The sequence below is a fragment of the Bos indicus x Bos taurus genome, chromosome 4 (genome assembly GCF_003369695.1).
Source record: "Bos indicus x Bos taurus breed Angus x Brahman F1 hybrid chromosome 4, Bos_hybrid_MaternalHap_v2.0, whole genome shotgun sequence".
In the NCBI taxonomy this organism is placed as follows: domain Eukaryota; kingdom Metazoa; phylum Chordata; class Mammalia; order Artiodactyla; family Bovidae; genus Bos; species Bos indicus x Bos taurus.
Genome location: NC_040079.1, coordinates 7928238 through 7942909, shown reverse-complemented (window position 1 = coordinate 7942909; position 14672 = coordinate 7928238). Strand labels below are relative to the sequence as shown.

The window sequence follows — 14672 nt, the reverse complement described above, 5'->3', positions numbered from 1 at the left end:
TCCGTGTCGGTTCAGGGTGTGTGTGCGCGCAGGAGCGGGGGAGGGCGAGCGTGTGAGACCCTCTGCTCCGGGGTGTTTCGGGCCGGTTTCTCCTCAGGCTGGGGCCCCGACCTAGGAAGGTGACCACCCCCGCCCCCTCCTCGTTCGGCCCAAAGTGGCGGGAAGCCGGGTCCTCAGAGGCGGCCCCCAAGGCCAGGGAGGCTGTAAAACCTGGAGGAGGATCCGGTGCGCCTGTCCGGGGAGGGTGCGGCGTCCATGGCCAGGGCCCCGCGGGGGCTTTCAGGTAGAGAGCAGCCCCGCGAGCGGGGCCTCGGCGGCGCGGGGCGGCGGGCGGGGTGGGGAGAACCCGAGGCCGGGGCACGGCGGGCGGGAGCTTTCCGGGCCCCTCCCGCTCCGCGGGGCTGGTGGGGAGATGGCGGCGACGGTTTCCCGGCTCCCCCGCCCCGGACGCCGATGGCGGAGCGTTCCGGCCCTCCCCCACCAGCTTCTCCACCGCGGGAGCCGGAGCCGGTGAGGCCGGGAGGGCGGGGAGCGGCGAAGGGAAGGCGAGAGGGCGGAGGTTGCGTGGTGCAGGCGGCGGCGGCGGCGGGAGGAGGGCCGGCGGGCGGGCCGGGAGGAGGAGGAGGAGGAGGCGGGAGCCGTGTCGCACGCAGCTCCAGGCGGGGCAGCCCCGGCGGCTGAGGGACGCGGCGAGACCTTGGCGGGACGGGGATTTAACCGGGGCCGGGCCCAGCGACCAGGTGGAGACGTCGCCGGAGCCATTTAGGCAGCCGGGAAATGCGGGTGAGTTGTCGGCGGCGCCGGGGCTGAGGGGAGGCGGCGGCGGCGGCGCAGGCCCGACCCGGAGCCGCGGTGTCGCAGTGACTGGGGCCGCGGCGGCCGAGCTCAGGCGCCGGGCGAGAGGCCTGAGGCGCCGAGCCGCGACCGGGCGGAATGGCGGCGGGGGCCGGGGCACTCGTGGGCAGAGGGCGCCGGGGGCGGGAGGGGAGGGAGCGCGCGCGCGCGCCCGCGCGGGGCCTGGCCCTGAGTCACCCCGGCCGGCTCGGGCCTGGCCGGGCCGCGGCCCCGGACGCGGGCTCGGGGCGGCCCAGGCCCGGACTACGCACTGGGGAAAAAAAAAAAAAGCCCGATTCATCGCGCCCGAGGCGGCGGCCTGGTGGCGTCCGCCCCTTTCCCAGCGCACCCGCCTCGGGCCGCGGGGCCGGTCGGGCGAGCGGCCCCCGGGGCAGTCGCGCGCGCGCGCCTCACCTCTCCTGAGGCAGCGACCACCACCCCCCCTCAACCACGGGGCGCCCGGACCCGCGCCCCCTTTCCCTCGGCCCCTCTGGGGACCCACCGCTCCCCCGAGCGTCGCTTGCCCCCGACTCGTGTTCTCAAGTAAAGTACTGGGCTCGCACGCCGGAGGAGCCGCGGAGCCGGGCTCTCTCTGCTTTCCGGTTCCCTGCCCCGCGGCTCCCGGGTTTCCCCGCCCGCATTGTTGCGACTGTGTAGGGCGCTATTATTGGGTAACAGTCGCCCCTTTGCCCGGTTCTCCTCGGGGAGCGGGCCTGGGGCGGCGCGCAGGGATGCGAGTGCGGCGACCGAACCGGACGGAGCGCCCCCCCCGCCCCCCTCCGCGGCGCCCGCCGAGCGCCCGCGAGTCGGGCCGGGCCTGCGCCGCCGCCTCGGCGCGCCCCCGGCCCTGCACCCGGCGGGAGCGCGCGCTGACCCCGCAGGTAACCCGGGTGCCGGCCGGCCGCGTGCAGGGGTCGCCCCGCGCGCCCCTCCCGGCCCCCGGTGTGCTGGTGGTTCCGGGGAGAAACGCATGGTGAACGTTTCTTGAGCCTAATCCTCCAAAGTTGAGGGTTTTCTCCCTTTAGCTAGCTCTCTGCCAAAAATAGGATCCTCTTTTCGGATTGGATCACTGTCGTTGCTCACAGTTCGCAGCTGGAGTTAGTGGTGAGGGTGCAAATGAGGAATTGCAGTTAAGTGTTTATTTGCTCTGTGTAATTGCTCTTCGCGCAGTGGCATTAAAACAGTCCAAGTTAGTGGAGTCAGGGGTCACGCAGTTTTGGAAATGCACTCATCGGAGTGACAGAAGGGACTGAAATTCACTTTTACCTGAAGCCCCCACCTTCTAGACCTCAGCATAGCTTTAGCAGTCTGCAAAAGCATGGCCAGGTATAAGTTTAACGCTTCGTTTTGTGGCCACCCTGTCTTACCTGGTTTTCTGAAATCCTGCAGCGTTTATGAATTGTGTAGAAAAAATAGGGATCATTGTTTAAGAAAAAAAAAATTTATCTAAAAAATTTGGACCTAATATTCTCTTGATCTAAAAGTGTCCTTGGGTATTGGGGAAAAATTTACTTAAAAGTTCTGTTGCTTTCCCTGGTAAGTCGAAATAGTTGCAACGCATTTCAAATTCCGAGGCATGCATACAGCATGCAGGAGACTAGCTTGCTTTAACTCTATTATGCCCATTTTTGGAGGTTTCTAGAGAGAGTGCTCATTAAGCTCTAGAGGGTTGGCTGAAATACTCTCTAAAAATATTTAACTTTTTTTGTCATTGGAATCATCTTTTAAAAACTTATTTTAACAAAAGGGAAAAAAAAAAAAAACCTCTTTAGCTGTACTATTAGGGGTTTTCACCAGTTCATACTATCCTCTCATCACCAACTCAGTGGACATGAATTTGAGCAAACTCTGGGAGATAGTGAAGGACAGGGAAGCCTGGCATGCTGCAGTCCACGGGGTTGCAAAGAGTCGGACACAACTGAGTGACAACAGCAGCAACTCTTAGGGCCACTGATTCATGTCCTTGGAGGCAGGCCCCCATGTGGCGGTAAACCCACCATGTGGGTAACTAACAGCCTGGTGATACCTGGTAATGTCCTGCAGTTTCCTTAGATGTTACAGCTCTGTTGATTCATAGCTCTAATATACATATATTACAGATATGTTGACTCCTTTGTCTCTTACTGATTATTATCCTCTAGAGATAATTAGCTTAGTCTGGGTTGTCAATGCAGCTTTACTTCCCATACTTTACAGACTGAATTCTTGAAGGCAAGACATATTCTTTATTTTTTGCATCCCCAGAGGAGCATAGAACTTGGTCAGGGGTACATCATTTGCTTTTTGAATGAAGAAATCTGGAATAATCTGACCACCTCAGATTTTGGCTACAGAAGCAGTCACCGCACTTACATTGGATAAGGGTGTGAGCTTTTTTAATAAATTGTTCCTACCGCATCCCCGGGAACTAACACAGAGCTTGACGGAAAAATGCTCAGGCTTTCTTCGGCTCTGAAAGATCAGGAGGGTGCCAAGAAAGCAACTTGTGAAACTTTAATTTCCTTCCTTTTCCTCAAAACTAGTTTTAAGTACAGATGTTTAAAATTTATGTGTGTGTGTGTTTAAACAAGATTGAGGTCTTTGCCTCAGGTTAAATGTTGCCACCATAGCTTTGAGGTGAAATCCTTTGGTCAGTTGATACTCCTCCCTGTTAAGAGGACTCTGGGTCCTGGAGGCCCAGTGACCTTTCTCACAGGAGAGACCTTTCTTGAGTCCCTGAATGCCTTTTGATCAGAAGTTCGCTCCCAGTTTGCCCAGCAAGCATAGTATGCCTTTTTTTCTGCAAGGAAAATTCAAACGAATGGGCTTTAGATTGAAGAGTAGTTACTTGCTGTCCTTCAAGTTGAAAATCAGGGTGCCAAAAATTAAAGGAGTGTGTTTGTGTTTTATTTTTTGGTATTTCAGCCCTCCATAGGTTCCAAGGCCATGGGCCTCAGCAATTGAGTCTGGAATAAACTGTCCAGACTCAGAATGAATTTTGAGCTTTTAGTTATACCTGAGAAAAGAATGTAATGTTTTTAAGGACCCATTTGAAGTTTATCTTGTTCTTGTGTGTGTGTGTGTTTGTTTTGGTGGGGTGCTATTGAGTAGTTTCTCAACAAATTGTTTTCCTTCATTTGCCTCTCAAAACTGAGACACGAATGTGAAACGAGGAATAAACTTAAATAAAACCTTCAGTTTATTACTAAGGATTTTAAGCTTCGTAATCTGTCCATTTAATAATACACACTATAAACAGGATTATTGTGGTGTTTGGTGGCTTTAAAATTTTTTATGCACAAGAATATAGCTTCTAGGAAAAACGTCTGCTTTATTTCTTTTCGCATGAGTATAGAATGTGTTGCTTGAGAAGATGTAGGATGTCGTTGGATCTAGAGGTGAAAAACATCTTACTTCTTGTTTATAAAGTGAGATGGTTTTCAGTTGACTTCAGTTTTCTTCAGGCGTTCAAAGTGTGTGGATTCCATGGGAATGCCATAGCTTTTAACGTTCACAACATTTGGACCGCCCCATAAAGCGTACCCTTCTTCGTGTTTGAAAGCAGGGTTGTGACGCCCAGGCTTGGTCCTTGGGACCCTTGGATCAGGTGAGTGGAGTCTTTGCCTTTTCCCCCATCATGGCAGCCCCCTTCCCAGAAGTGGCCCTGCTGCCCTCTGGCTCTCTTTCGGCCTCCAGTACCGTGTCCCCTTCCCGTCACCCAGCAGGCTCCTGCTCCTCTGGAAGATCCTGATGCGCCATCCTGGGGGGAGCCTTTCCTGGGGTCCCTGAGGCCCCGCCGGTCACTGTTGGAGCACCTCACCTTGGCCTGGACTTGTGGTTTCTTTCTCCCACCGGGCAGACCTCTTGGAGGCGTGGGGCCTTGTGACAGGCACGCGGCCCTTGCGCAGGTGCGTGGGTTAGCTCCAGTAACTCACACTTTGTTCCTGAACATCCTCCCCGCTTCACATCTGGGGGCTTCCCCGGTGGCTCAGGCAGTAAAGAATCTGCCTGCCCTGCAGGAGACCTGTGTTTGATCTCTGGGTCGGGAAGATCCCCTGGAGAAGGAAACGGCAGCCCATTCCAGTCTTCTTGCCTGGAGAATCCCATGGATGGAGGAGCCTGGCGGGCTACAGTCCACGGGGTCCCAGAGTTGGAAATGACTGAACAACTAACACTTTCACATCTTGACGGAGCCCCTCAGGTGAGAGCTGCTGTTATTTAATTCCCTGACAGTCTTTTGGGGAAGAAGCCGAGGCCTTGGGTGGTTAAGGTCAGGCCTACTCAGTGGCCAGTTCAGTTCAGTTCAGTTGCTCAGTCGTGTCCAACTCTTTGCAACCCCGTGGACTGCAGCACACCAGGCCTCCCTGTCCATCACCAACTCCTGGAGTTTACTCATACTCATGTCCGTTGAGTCGGTGATGCCATCCAACAATCTCATCCTCTGTCATCCCCTTCTCCTCCTGCCTTCTAGTCTTTCCCAGCATCAGGGTCTTTTCAAATGAGTCAGTTCTTCACGTCAGGTGGCCAAAGTACTGGAGTTTCAATTTCATCATCAGTCCTTCCAATGAATATTCAGGACTGATTTCCTTTAGGATGGACTGGTTGGATTTCCTTTCAGTCCAAGGGACTCTGAAAAGTCTTCTCCAACACCACAGTTCAAAAGCATCAATTCTTCGGTGGCCAGACCTGAGTTAAAATGAGGGTGACTCCAGGGCTCCAGCTTTTACCCAGGTGCTCTGATTTATATGAAGGTAGAAGAGAAGAAGGAAGCAAGGTAGAAATGCTCTCAAGATTGATACCTTCCTATTGATAATTAGGACAGAATTCATTATGCAGAACTGGGTTGCCTACCAAGAATGAGCTTATTCTTCTTAGTGTTTTAGTAACTGGGGGACGTTAAAGGAGAGTGATTGGATACTTGCGGGACAAGGTGAACAGCTCTGGACTTTGGGACTATCGTTAAGTGGGGTGAGATGTGACTCACTGGCCTTATAAAACCATTGAAGACTGTTTAAATCTAGTAAGCTGTGATTTTTTTTAAAAAGGCCTATGGCAGAGAATATTTTGAAAAACAGATTGTATGAAATGTATGCTTAGAATGTGTGTGTGTGTACTGCTGAAAATATTTAAAAGTAATAAAAATGGTTGTGATTTTAGGATGGAGAACTTGTGTGCTATTAAAGTGTCCCCCCCAACCCAGATTTTTAAGGACCAAAAGATAATGCAATTGATCTCAGGATGGAGCAGTCCTCTCAGCATATAACCCCAAAAGCAGGAACTGTGAAGGAAAAGTCTCCATTGATTACTTGAGAATAATTAAACTTCTGTATGTTAAAATGCCACAAACAAAATTAAAAAGCAAATGACAAATGGAAAGAAGTAGTGTACCTTTCAGATAAATTTGCTGTCTTTACAAAAAAAAGACGGCTTATAGAGGTAAGATAAAGATACCCCTTCCACCTCCTTTGCCACTATGGGGGGAAATGAGCAAACTGTTAATTTTTTTTTAAAGAAGGCTCAAGAAACAAAAATTCAGCTTTACTAATAGTACTCATGGGAAAGCAAATCAGTGAGTACTGTTTGTTTTAAATTTTGGCATAGATTGAAAAATAAGCCACTTCTGGTGAGGATATGAAGAAATGAGTTCATCCAGTCATCGCCTGAAAAAGAATAATTTTTCTGCAAGAACCATGTAAATGTGTGTGTGTGTGTGTGTGTTTGCACTTTGAAATATAAATATCTAATCTACTTTTAGGGATTCAGTCTAAGAAAATAAAAAAATGATGGGTTAATGTTGTGCCACGGGTGCACTATTTAATGCCTTCCTATTGAACATTTGTTTTCACGTTTTGCTGTTAAGGGTTATGATCTCAGCATTTTTAGATAAATCTTTGCATTTCTGTAATTCTGTTTTCAGTGAGACCAAAACACGCTGCAGAACAATATATGTAATGTCTAAAATTTTCTTTTTTTAGTGTGTGTGTACTTTTTTTAATAAGCCAAAGTGTTTATAGTGATTATCTCTGAGTAGTGGAATTATGGGTTATTTTTAGTTTATTCTTTTGGCTTATATTTTTCTACAGTGCACATGTATTTATAATGCAGTGGATTAGCTTATGAAGACAAAAGACAATAGAAGCAGTGATGTTTCTGCTCACTCACTCAGTGCTGGGTCACTTGGGTTTCTGCTTTCCTTGCAGCAGGTCCCTTGCAGGTGTGTTGACGCGAAGGGTTAAGGGTGAGATATCTGACCGTTGGTTCTCCCTGCAGGGCTCATCTTCCCATCCTCCCATCTTCGTCCTTCAGTGTCTCTGGATCCCCTCATACTCCACGCCCTCGTTCTGGAATTTTGTTGAATTGTAACTGGATTATGTACTAACAAATTTCTTCAGTGTGGAAGTGTGACCTTCCTATCCTTTTTTTGTAGACTTCACAACTCCTAGCCGTAGTAGATGGATGTTGAAAGCTACTGTCATCATGCCTAAGAAGGTGCATTTGCTACAGATTAGAAAAAACAAATTCTCTTGACACACTTTATGCCATGGCTTGGAATATTAAAACGTTATTAGTGATTAATAAATGTATTCTGAATGACACAAACTAGGAATGCTGTTGGCTGCCTGAGAGAACAGGTGCACAGAAATGTGTCCCCGAGTAGCTAACATAGTTAAGCGTGCTGAGGAAGCATCTGAAAGTCAGGACGTGGGGGAGAGGCCAGAGAGCCCGGAGGCCCTCCTGCAGGAGGCAGGGAGGCCTGCTCTAGACGGACTGGAGGGAAAGGTTTGAGGTGGGGATGAGGCTGAGAAACCAGGGAACGCAGTTCAGCCCCGAGTGGCGTCCCAGACATGAAGGCTGGAAGCGCTTTACCATACTTTGGGAACTGGCGGGCTTCGGTTTGGGGGAGGGTAGGGAAGAAAAAAGCCAGAGATTAGTTTCTTCTGAGTGCACCACTCCTGTCTAGCGGATCATCTTGCAATGCAGTAATAACCACCATTCCTCAGCACGTAGAATGTGCCAGAGACTGGGGCTGGACCCCTCTGGCAGCTTTGAAACTGCTCCCCGCTCCCTACCCTCCCCCCCTCCCCCCCACACACACAGTTTTCTGCTTTTTTGCTGGTAGACACCTCATTATGGACATAAGTCTTTCACTTCCCAAGGTAAAGGTAGCCTTGGCCACTCGATGTAGGAATAGTTTGCTAGTCGGTCATGGTTCAGAAGGTCAAGAATCTTGTCTGCAATGCAGGAGACCCAGGTTTGATCCCTGGGTCGGGAAGATCCTCGGGATAAAGGAACAGGTACCCACTCCAGTATTCTTGCCTGGAGAATCCCATGGGCAGAGGAGCCTGGCGGGCTACAGTCCATGGGGTCGCAAAGAGTCAGACACGACTCACTTTACCTACATCAGATAGAGGCTTCTGAAACCAGAGGGTAAGGACTGCCTCCCCACAGGGGACCCAAATGCTGGAGAGGGCGTGGCCTGGTGCGCGGTTTCACAGGAGTCACTCCTCAGTGGCCCCTTTGCAGGTGTCCGTGTGTCGGTGCCTCTGGCCCGGGCAGGGGGCTGTGTTGTGTTTGTGAACATCTGCGATTTAACCGGACATTTATGGTGAAGCCTATCATGCATGTATCACTTGAAACTCTGAAGCATTGTTCAGTCCCTGCTTTTATAATAAAGCAAGTCAGCTTTACCACTCCCTACATTTTCTGTCATTTATTTTAGAGCAGTGTTTGCCCATCTATGTTCTGTGATATGTAAGATACTGATGGAAGCGATGTGTCTGTGCACTTCAGTCGTGTCCAACTCTTTTGCAACCCCGTGGACGGTAGCCCACCAGGCTCCTCTGTCCATGGGATTCTCCAGGCAAGAATACTGGAGTGGGTTGCCGTGCCCTCCTCCAGGGGGTCTTCCCGACCCAAGGATCGAACCTGTGTCTCCTATATTGGCAGGCAGGTTCTTTATGACCAGTGCCACCTGGAAGGCCTATAGAAGGGAAGATGTGTGAGTAAATGCATTTAGGAAATGATAGGTTGGATACTGAGGGGCTTTTAATATGCTAATGAACATTGCTGGCCTTATAGAGAGACATCTATTTTATAGGAAATACATATCTTACAGGGTCTGTGTACGTATATAAGGTGGTGGTGGTGGTGGTATTCAGTTACCCAGTTGTGTCCAATTCTTTGCGACCCCACGGATTGCAGCACGCCAGGCCTCCCTGTCCCTCACCATCTCCCAGAGTTTCCCAAAGTTCATGTTCGTTGCATCGGTGATGTTGTCCAGCCATCTCATCCCCTGACTCCCTCTTCTCCTTCTGCCCTCAATCTTTCCCAGCATCAGGGACTTTTCCAATGAGTCAGCTGTTTGCATCAGATGACCAAAGTACTGGTGCTTCAGCTTCAGCATCAGTCCTTCCAGTGAATAGTCAGGGTTCATCTCCCTTAAGATTGCCTGGTTTCATCTCCTTACTGTCCAGGGGACTTTCAGGAGTCTTCTCCAGCACCACAGTTCAGAGGCTCAATTCTTTGGTGTTCTGCCTTCTTCACAGTCCAGCTCTCACAATACCACTGGGAAGACCATAGTCTTGACTGTACAGACCTTTGTACCCTTGATTTAATAATAGCATCTGAGGGAAGAAAACCCTACTACCATGGTAAAGAATACATTTTGCTTTGTAGAGACATACCGATTTTAGAGTCAAATGTGAGAAATGACATGCCTTGCCGTGGAGGGGAGGCCAGGTGTGGAGTAAATGCTGTGTTTGCCTCTTTGCTCTCAGGCAGAGCGTTGAGCATCTTAAAACACTATAGAGTTCTCAGGAATGGGGTTGGGAACGTGGAGAGCAGGATCCTCCCAAGTCCAGAGTTAGACATGTACTTGTCTAGAAATGGTTTCTGCCTCACTTTATTCCTTGTCTAAATATAAACCCGAAGTGCTATTATAGGAAGCGTCTAAAAAATCTTTTTTTAAGCGCATGGACCAGCATTAATCCGTCCTCGCTACTGAGGACCAACAGCAGAGCCTCAGCTCGTGTCGTTCACAGTTTCTTGGAGGTGACGTACGTTGAAAGTCCTTTTTAAACCTGGAAAATTCTGGTTTGTAGCATTAACTACAAAGATGTTTCAGAACTTTTTAAAGTTTATAAACTGCTGGAGTTTTCAAAGCACGCCAGTCCATTGAAACACAGACTGGCTTCTCCTAGGTCAGCTTCCCTGACACTTAGACGGGTTCCTTTGCGTTTCTCGCTCGGTGGTTCCCAGGGTGAGAATGGGAAGCTGAACCAGGTGTGTTTTTCAGAGCGCTTTTGGCCCCTTTAGGAAGGGCTGTAACACGCAATGTTCTCCAAGCTTCTGGACCGGGATCACATTGTTTTTTCTTGAATCATCTTGGTCTTCGCTTGTTAGATTGTCTTTGAGGAGATGGCTCTTTGGCTGGCTTCTCTGATCTGGTTCGCTTTGCTGTGGGGTTTTTCAGGTATGTTCTGGCTGGAGCAGTTCTGACCTTTTTCGAGGGTAGCTGGTTGCCTCCTGGCTGAGCCCACCGCACCCCCCAGCCTGCCCCCCAGCCTGCAGGGTGTCCCTGTGGCCCTCCCCACCCTCACAGCCTCCCTAGGCCACATTCAGCTTCTCAGTTTACAGCGTTGTCTCTGAGAATGTTCTATATTAAGTGACTGCCGAGTCTTATTAGTTCTCCCTTCAACATACTCTGTCCTCAGCTCTGCCTTGTTTGGGTCTGTCCCCAGCCTTCCTTGCCCATGTTCAGGATTTGTCATGACTCTCCAACTACAGGGTCTGTCCCCAGCAGAAGTTGGCGTCACCGTGACCGGCTGGAGTAGGCTCTGCACTCCCATCCTCACCAGCCCTTCTCCACTCGTCCATCTCACAGTCTGAAAATCCCCAAAGTCAGGTGTGTGCCCGGTGCTGATCTGCGGCTCTTCTCACTTGAAAGTGGCTGGTGTGGGGGCTGGCTCTTAATCTTGTCCTGGTTCTTCACACCTTCTACCCATGAAACAATGCGATTTCAGTAGGGCAAACCAATTTGGAGAAGTTCTGTTAATTTTGAGATTTAATCTATAATAAATTACAAATGAGAAATGTCCTTTTGATAGGCTGACTTGTGGGAAATGTCTGTGATTAAAAAATTCACAGGTTATAATCAACAAACTGTCTGAAAGTATGGATGTGGTGTAAGGTGAAACATCCACGTTGCTTTTTATGGTAGATTTATAGGTGAGTGAGTGTGTGTCTAGGACAGTGGATTCCCTTCATAGTTTAAAATAGTTGAAAGCACATTCAGATGACTCCTTGGCAGCAGTGAATCTAACTGTAGTTCTACATTAAAAAGAGGGTCGTCCCCCCCAAATGCAGAGGAAGATTTGTGTGTTTTATTAACAGTCTGGTAGAGACTAAGGGTGTCTTTCTCCATAGTTCATTGCATTTGTACTTTGCAGTAAGATATGTATTTGCAAAGTTTTTGTGTCATTTTGTGAAGCTCGTGTCCTCTAAAGTTCCCTTTCTTATATATGCGAGTACTTGGTAAACTGGAGGAAACCTGCACTTTGTGATTTTGATGTTCTTTTAAAAAGATACTTTATTTTCAACTGGGAACATGATTTGATGGTTTTAAAAATAAGCTATTTGAAGTATAAGCTTGAAAACTTTGCTTGAGAAAATATACGATCACTCAGTCGTTTCAGACTCTTTGTGACCTCTTGAACTGCAGCACACCAGGCCTCCCTGTCCATCACCAACTCCTGGAGTTTACTCAGACTCATGTCCATTGAGTTGGTGATGCCATCCAACCATCTCATCCTCTGTCGTCCCCATCTCCTCCCACCTTCAATTGTTCCCAGCATCAGGGTCTTTTCCAATGGGTCAGTTCTTCTCATCAGGTGGCCAAAGTATTGGAGTTTCAGCTTCAACATCAGTCCTTCCAGTGAATATTCAGGACTGATTCTTTAGGATTGACTGGTTGGATCTCCTTGCAGTCCACCAGACTCTCAAGAGTCTTCTCTAACACTGCAGTAAATTAATGTGAAGTCATGAATTTTGACAGACATTTCTCTGAGGTTTCCCCTGCTAAACTTGAGCTTGACTGTAGAGAGAACAGTACCGCCCCCATCACAGGTAGTAGAGATCAATACCAATCTCAATATGTAGGATGTTCTTTATTCTTACTGTAGAAGTGAAAGGAGCTGCTTTTTCTCTTCTGTCCCTAAAACAGTAACCTGAAAAAATGCCAGTACTTCTACAGTGACCATAAAAACAAGTTAGTGCACATTATGAAGGAAATTCACTACAAGTTTTTGCAACTTAAACATATGACTAGTATCAGTTCATCTAAAAACAAACACAAGTAAAAAAATGCCAGAAGCTTCAGTCAGTTTCAGAATCGTTTTCTTAGGTGAAGCTGTTACAGGTTTTACCAAATTTTTACCTTTGTTATAGACATGGCCAGATTGTTTTGAGTCAGATTGGGGAGCAGGATTTTTTTTAAATCCCCCTCCTGCCACAAAAAAAGGAAAAAGCCTTTATTGAAGGTTATCAAATGGCATGTGTTCAGGAACCCAGAAGACTTACTCAGATAATTGAGAGACTGAATTTAATCTGTTTGTCCTTGATAGGTGCAAAGCCCAGGTTTAAATACAGCACTTTAGTGTGTTATGTATCTCTTCTTATCCTTTGCCGGGTATTTATAAATCTCTGACTACTTGATGTTGTCATAGCTGGAAAGAACATTTTCAACAGGACACATTATCATCAAGTCAGGCTCAGACAGTAAAGAATCTTTCTGCAGTGCCGGACACCCATGTTGGATCCCTAGGTTGGGAAGATCCCCTGGAGAAGGGCATGGCAACCCACTCCAGTATTCTTGCCCGCAGAATCCCATGGACAGAGGAGCCTGCTGGGCTACAGTCCATGGGGTCACACAGAGTTGAACAGGACTGGGCGGCTTTGATTGCACATGTGCACGGAGTGGGGTAGGGTTCAGACCCCTCGGAGCAGTGGGTGCCTTGGGCTAGTTACCACCCTGGGTGGCCAGAGCGCTGTCCAGGCACCTGAAGACAGTGCCAGCAGATCTCTCAGACCTCAGGAAGGTGAAGGAATGGGTAAACTATTCAGAACAAATCAAATGTGGAAGCTCCAAATCAGATTGAGTGTAGAGGAGGGACTGTGTATTCTTTTTGAACCAATTTGTAGTGAAGTGGGAAATGTCTTGAAAATTCACTTAGCTAGAGGGAGCTGCTGGTCATGAGTTTTGAACTTAAGGTTAATGTATTTGGAGTAGGGGAAAGAAAAGGAATGAAAAGGCTTGAAACACCTGGATTAGCTGAATGATCTTGTTCACTTAGTGACGTGATAACTTTCAAAATCTGCTGACTCAGCAGATGGTATTTCAGGGCCCACCGCTGGCCAAGTACAGGGCAGAGCGTGCGCCACGTGGGGAAATCTGGCCATTAGTGGAACAGGATTGTGAGACCTGAGCTTTGAAACGTTTCATGGAGACGAAAGTGACCGTCTGCGTGGTAGCATCCTTTACTGAGGAGGAGAGACCTGTGTCGTCTGGTCGTGACATGCCATGCTGCCTCGCCGGCCGAAGGCATCTAGACTTCACTCTCGGTGGCCTGCAGCTGTCCCCCGTGCCGCCAGCACCCTGACTGTCTCAGCGGTGAAGGCAACCTGCTGTGTTTCTGCCTGCGTTGGCCCGGGTCCCAACGATACTGTGGCACCAGGACGGCAGGGGGTGGCCGGGGTGCAGACTCTGTGGACCCCTCCCAGCAGCAGTTCACTCACCAGCTCGGGGAGGAAACACTTTGCCAGCTACTGTTTTTAAAGCTTTTTTTTTTTTTTTAAGTGCATTTGGTGGTGGAATCAGAGAACCAGCTGAATTTTAAGAATGAATGAGATTTCAAAGAAAAGCTGAACTTTGAGCAGCTGCCTCTGGCTGGATCCCCGGGTCGGTCAGAACTCGAGGCTCCCTGTCTTCTGATGGTGGGTCCGCTTTGGTGGGAATTTGGGGAGGTACCCCTGGTGTTCTGCTGTCCAAGAGTATCGTGCAGTTTGCCGGCAACATCACTTCATTTTGACTTAAAAAATAAGCACTCTAAGTTTGATATTTCCCCCTGAGTTTTTTGTTGTTTTATTTAAATACTGTGTTAGGGGTTTCAAAGACAGATAACCTTTGTTGTTCAGTCACTAAGTCATGTCCAGCTCTTTGCGACCCCACAGATGCAGCACACCAGGCTTCCCTGTCCTTCACTGTCTCCCAGAGTTTGCTGAAACTCAAGCCCATTGAGTCGATGATGCCATCCAACCGTCTCATCCTGTTACCCGCTTCTCCTCCTACTCTCAGTCTTTCCCAGCATCAGGGTCTTTTCCAGTGTTGAAGTTGAAGTGTTAACGTGGAAAGTAGCAGATGCTTACTGTGTCTGGTACCCTTAACAGTTTCTTTGCATAACTCATCTATGCCTCACAACAGCCTTGTGAGATAGGTAGTGTAATCATTGCAGGTCATTATAGGCATTATAAGTTAAGGAATCTGCCCAAGCTCATATAGATTGTAAGTTACAGAGCCAGAAATGTCCCCTCAGACATCCACGTGCACTTCTGTGTTAACTCTCTCAGAGAGTCTTGTCACCGTGTGCCTTTTGAATTGTTTCTATAGTAAGAAATACATTTTGTAGGTTAACTCTATATATACACAGACATAATTGAATTAAAGATGGCTCTGAGTAATCCTTATTATGTTCTATGAGCTCTTTTTTCTCTTTTTTGAAAAGTTCCAGTTACCATTGACTAAGCTGGTTTCATAAGCAGAGAGATTACTTTGCCAACAAAGATCTGTCTAGTCAAGGCTATGG

General features: G+C 48.7%; 1 protein-coding gene across 4 annotated transcripts in view; it reads left to right on the top strand.

The window, feature by feature from the left end:
• Window positions 1-125: 125 nt before the first annotated feature.
• CUL1 (cullin 1) overlaps window positions 126-14672 on the top strand; it is an 88218-nt gene continuing 73671 nt past the window's right edge. Inside the window, exon 1 of one of the 4 annotated variants that reach the window (XM_027538723.1) lies at window positions 126-283. The gene's annotated coding sequence lies outside the window, so the exon portion shown is untranslated. Of the gene's footprint in view, window positions 284-381; window positions 511-597; window positions 784-14672 lie in introns of those variants that run through there. The other 3 variants (XM_027538722.1, XM_027538721.1, XM_027538724.1) reach the window with 3 other exon arrangements.